A 6030-nucleotide genomic window follows, 5' to 3' on the forward strand; every position below is an offset into this window, starting at 1 on the left:
ATGAATAAAAACCTAAATAAGATACTAGCATCCATATGTCAACACCACATTAAGAAAATAATGCACCATGACCAAGTAAGGTTTATACATGAAATGCTAGGATGGCTAAACATTTTTAAATTTATTAATATAATTCACAATAAGTTAAGGGAGAAAAATCAAATCATTATCTGCACAGATGTTGAAAAACCCATCAACACAGTTCAACACAATCTATAATGAGAACCTTGAGAAAGCAGAAATAGATACTTCACCAACATGATAGAATATACACACATCAGTTCATAAGCCACCATCATAGTAACAGCAAAACACAAGAGGCAATCCCACTAAGGTCAGGAACCAGGCAAAGACGCCTCCTACCTGCATTACTACTTAACATTGTCCTGGAGGTCCTGGCCAATGAGACAAGAGGAAAACAGTCAGTGGGAAAATAACTGGAAGTAACGTGATTCCTATCTGTAGATGCACATGTAGATGACAAGGGAGCTGGATAGTTTCCTACCGCGCTGCAACAATTACCATAAACTTAATGGTTTAAAGCAACAGAAATTTATTCTCTCATAATTCTGGAGGTCAGAAGTTTGAAATCAGTTTCACTGGGATAAAGTCAAGGTGTTGGCAGAGCTGATTCCTTTTGGAGACTCTAGAAGAGAACGCATTTCATTGCCTTTCTAGCGTCTGGAGGCTGCCTACGTTCCTTGGTTCACGACCCCTTGGGCACAGTACTCCAACCTCCCGCTTCATTCATCGCATCTCTTGTTTCTGAAGTCAAATACACCTCTGCTTCCCTCTTATAAATATACTTGTGATTTCATTTAGGACCCATCTGGATAATCCAGGATAATCTGCAAAGTCCCTTTTGCCACATAAGGTAGCATTCACAGATTCTGGAAATTAGGATGTGAATAATTTCAGGGGCCATTCCCTAGCCTACAACAGTAACATATTTTACAAATCTCTCACTGAAGAGATTCAATGATAAAACTAATGCAAACAGTAGAAGAAGTCAGGAAGGTAGCAGGATATAAAAGTAATACGCAAAAACCAATAGCATTCATATACACAAATAATAACCATTTAGAAGATATAATGAAAAATAATATGCACTTATTATTACAATAAAAAGATAAAATGCTTCAGAATAAACCTAAGAAATGTTCCAAACATACATGTAGAAAACCATGACACACTCCCAATGAAAATAAAAGTAGCATTGAATAAAAGGAAAGATATTCCTTCTTTTTGATTAAGACATCTCAACACCACAGGATATCAGTTCTCCCTAAATTTATAAATTTAATGCAACCCCAATAAAGGTACTGAACTTTATTATGAAGCTAGAAAATTTGACAGTAAAATTCATATGGAAAAATAAACATGTAAGAATAGCCAAGACAACACTAAAAAGGGATATGATGAGAAAATAGCCCTCTTAGACATTAAAACATCTGTCAAAGCCTCTATAATTAAAACAGTGTGGTACTGGTGCATGAAGAGACAGACCATTGGAAAAGAAACCCCTAAAATAGACGCAACACATGTAAATAAAGGTGAAATCTTAAATCAGTGAGGCAAAGACAGTGTTTTAAAGAAATGGTGTTGGAAGAAATGTATGGCTGTTTGGAAAAGAAAGATAAAATTAGATTCATTACACCATACATAAAAATAAAATACAAGTAGATTTAAGGAAAAATGAAATTGTACAAGTACTAAATAAGAGTGAATTCCTCAATAACCTGCGTGTGGCAAAAGGCTCTTTAATTATGATTCAAAATCCATATGCATGTCACAGGAATATCAAAGCCTGCTTGAAAAGACTCCCACTGGCAAAATTTGAGACAATTTGATTATCAAAATAATTAGAGAAGTTATATATATCCCATTGAAAACAAACGAACAAATAAGTCCATACTGAAAATGAATGAATGAGAAAAAAGGACTCTTGCCTCTTGCTTAGAGTAGAATCTCTAGAGCTGAATAGCAAATGTGGAAAGAGTCCACATAGTTGGAAAATCAGCCTTTTGACACCATCAGAGTAAAGACTGAGTCAGGACAAAATAACCAATGGATGCCAAATCTAGGGGGGAAATTTTACAAGAACCAGAGTATTTGCATGGCCTTAAAGTGTCTTCCCACAGATTGCTTGTCAATTGTAAGAGGGAGAAAAAAAGTAACCATTTTGTAGAGAAATCAGACAATACTCTGGGTGATCAAAATTAATATCACCAAGAAGGGGCAGATGGACATCCTGTGCCTCTGGAAGTGATGCCTAAAATACCCAGTATTACTCATGGAGCATTTCCAACGGGGAATGCAGAACTTGAATCTAATCATGAAGAAACATCAGACTAATCCAAAATAAAGAATATTCTACTCAAAAGGAGAATAAATTCCTCAAAAATGTTAATTTCCTAAAAGGCCAGGAAAGAGTGACAAAATGTTCCAAATTAAAGGAGACTAAAGTGCCATAATTAAATGCAGTAACTGCCACTAGAGTTGACACTGTACTAAAGGGGGAAAAGCCATAAAGAACATTTTGGATCAACTGATAAAATTCTGTTACAGACAATAGAATGGATAAAACACTATTATTTAAATTAATTAAAATTGAAAACTTGGGGCTGGCCACATGGCCTAGCAGTTAAATTCGCTGTGCTCCACTTCAGCAGCCTGGATTTGGTTCCTGGGCACGGACCTATACCACTTGTTGGCGGCCATGCTGTGGCAGTGACCTACATACAAAATAGAGGAAGATTGGCATAGGTGTTAGCTTGGGGCAAATCTTCCTCAGCAAAAAAAAAAAGATAGATAACTGTACTGTGGGTACATAAGAGAAAATCCTTATTATAAATACACACTAAATTATTTAGTGATAAAGGGCCATAATGTATGCAACCTTTTCATAACTGGTTCAGAAAACGTATGTATATATTTACATAAAAAGAGCAAATTAAAATAAAATAAAGAGGGCAAAAATCTTGATAATAAGTATATCTGGGTAAAGGATATATAGGTGTTATTTGTGCTATTCTTATTGGTAATTTTTGTGAAGTTTTGATGTTATTTGCAAAGAAAATATTAAAAAACAAATGTATGAAATATTTAGAAAACAAAAAAGGGAAAGGATAATAAATATATATTAAAACATATTACCAAAAACAAGAATTAAATCATCTTCAGTGTACAATAAAAACATAAAAAAATATAGGGACATTATCTAAACAGTTACATTTATATTCAAGAAATATAGACTTCTTATCATAAACATAAATATAAAGCATGACAGAAATCAGCTATGTCATGAGAAAAATTAAATATAAGGTAAAATTAAATTTAGATTTTCACTTCACTTCTTTAAAAAATGACTCTGTGTATGGCAATATTTCAATAAGTTTGAATAAATGGACACATATGTATATTTAAGACCTTGGGTAAAGGGGCTATTCAAAATGTTATATATTTACATAAACATAATACTAATCTAATATCTATAACATATACGGTGACATGGTAAAATACAGATTTGCTAAAAATTTTTAAATATGAACTATATAGTGATTTTAATTTTAAAAAACACATAAAACCTCAACAAAGCAATAAATGATGTTGACCAAAGGTGAAATGAATTTAGGCAATATAGGTATGTATGTATTCATAGGCAGACATATATTTAAATGGACATAATATAACTGGTTTTCCACTCAGCAATACCTGAGGACACATTCCAATGGAAATTGATTGTAGATCAGTATCATCATATTTAATGGATACAGCATTGCATCACAGAAATTTGCCTTAATTTATAGATTTTATAAATGTACTTTGGACAAAAACACTGTGCATTTATCCTTGTTATACGTTTATGCATGATGATGGTTTGCCTAAGAGAACTTGATAGAAATGAGATTGCCAGCTGAAAGAAATGCCCACTAAAATTAATTTTGTGCATGCGTATAAAAGTCACACATATACCCATTGTCCCCAAAACAACGAAAAATTTAAATTTACCAACAGCCACAAGTTTTTCACCACAGTCATATAAAAGTGCTTTCAGCCTATTCCCTATGTCAGCAACCTGTGACATTGCTGATCGCTCCTTTATTCCAGAGAGCAGAAAATGATTTCATAAACCTACATATCATGCTCTTTCTCCTATTTTCTTGCTCCATCTGCTAAACTGAGACAGTCATAACATCTTCACCATTTTTCTTTTGTGACCACATGCACTGTATCAACTCTACGGATCACTCTATATGTGTCAGGGTAATAGTACAACATATTAACCAGTATCTTATCTTCACCATTTCCTCTTAATGAGCCTTTGCCTCTTGGGCAAAATGCACGGGTCTCACAGCACCTCAAGGGAGTATGCTTACAGAAGAAACAGTGGAACAAAATTCAAAAAGCTCAACCTTGGACTGACAAATGCAACTTCCAGCTGCTGCATCCTGAGGCATTGAGAGAACGGGTTATGTGGCACAGCCAGTTTTTCCTGCTCACTCTTGACTAAATGAAGCTGCACACTTGATGAATGAATAAAAATCTGAGAGCAAAGCATGGGGGTTAAACCCACACACCTGTAACCATCAAGGTGAGCACTGTCAGTCAATAATGAAACACTCACATAGTGTTCGGGGTTTAAACAGGAGAGGTTCTCTTTTCCAGGTATGGATAATGGCGTTCCTAGAATCTCCCCAACTCATAAAGTGAGCAAATCAGGGAAGAGATGGCTGTGGGCATGTCTAGACAGGGAAGGCCTGACATTATAGGTCTGCAGAGACCTTAGATGCATTAGGCCAGAAGCCAACTGTTCTCACGCTCTTGATGACGTCTGAGAAGAGCAGTGGAAATGGAAGTGAGAGAAGCCCTACATGTCGAATGAGGGAGACAGCTGTGATTTTTGAAGACTGATGACTGAGGATCAGATGGACCCTGTACAAGTCATCAGAGGGCAATGTGAATGGATTATATCAAAATAAGAGACCACTAAAATCAACCCCACGGTATTACATTTTATGAGCTCAATCTAGGTAAATTCAAAACCCTAACTGTGTGGGGGAGTGGTGAGAACACCCTGAATTGACTGAAGAAACTCTGAATTTCCTACGTTTATCCAGATGTGATGGAGATTCAGTTTCTGTCACCTGACAAACTGAGGACTCAAAAAACCGAATGCATTACTTAAGCGAATTCTCATTTGCTGAAACTGAGACACTGAGAGGTATTAGTGAAACAGGTAACATAAATAACACTGAAGTATAAAAATTCATCTCTTCCACTACATATCTTTCTGTAGAGCATTCATCGTTTCTTTAGTTTTTTAAATTTAGCTACTGGAATAGTGGACAATAATGCCTTTATGAGACACCAAAAATAGAGACATTGCTTACATAAAGAGGTTACCTGAAAAGGAATATGAAGACTGTCCCTTGGAGATAAGAACCACCCAGGAGAAGAATTACTCCAAAGATGTTAACAGCGAGATTCCTTTAGATGGTCATAACATCAGCTGATGTTTCATTTCATGTCTATCACATTTGAGATGTTAATAAACAAACTAAAGGTGAACCTCCTCTCTGATCAGCCGATGTGTTACTCCTGATGGTTTTCACCTGCCTTGCTCCTTTTCGCTTACCTGAGCTTGTGGCTCGTGTCACCATTCTCTCTTCCATCCATGGCTCTTTCCCACTCTCAAGTAAGAAGATTATAGATGGCTTAGGCCTTCTGCTTCCTGCTTGTGAGAAGAAAAAGAACTTGTCAATGCTGTGAACTTCCCAGAACTGGGAAGCGATGCTTTGGCAATCCAGGAGGAGGAGAATTATAGCTACTCTGGAACCAACTTGATCAGAATGCAGATTCCAGGGACACAGGTCCAAGGTTCTCAGAGGCAATCACCATGGGACAGATCTTCAAAGTCAGAATTTTTACCACTCTTAAGGAGATTTAATATAAACAGAAGTTTTAAAACCAACGGCCACAGAAGGATATGCAGACCATCCAAAGAATGGGTAAGATCAAAGTCCCAGC

The 6030-nt window shown here is 36.0% G+C and overlaps 1 protein-coding gene across 2 annotated transcripts in view; it reads right to left on the bottom strand.

Annotated features, from left to right (window-relative positions):
* Nucleotides 1–5795, bottom strand: part of ZNF527 (zinc finger protein 527) — a 48518-nt gene extending 42723 nt beyond the window's left edge. The window contains exon 1 of one of the 2 annotated variants that reach the window (XM_070557548.1): nt 5639–5795. The gene's annotated coding sequence lies outside the window, so the exon portion shown is untranslated. The remainder of the gene's footprint in view (nt 1–5638) is intronic. The other variant, XM_070557544.1, reaches the window with a different exon arrangement.
* Between the last annotated feature and the right edge of the window lie 235 nt (nt 5796–6030).

Source organism: Equus przewalskii, chromosome 9 (genome assembly GCF_037783145.1).
Source record: "Equus przewalskii isolate Varuska chromosome 9, EquPr2, whole genome shotgun sequence".
NCBI classification, from domain to species: Eukaryota; Metazoa; Chordata; class Mammalia; order Perissodactyla; family Equidae; genus Equus; species Equus przewalskii.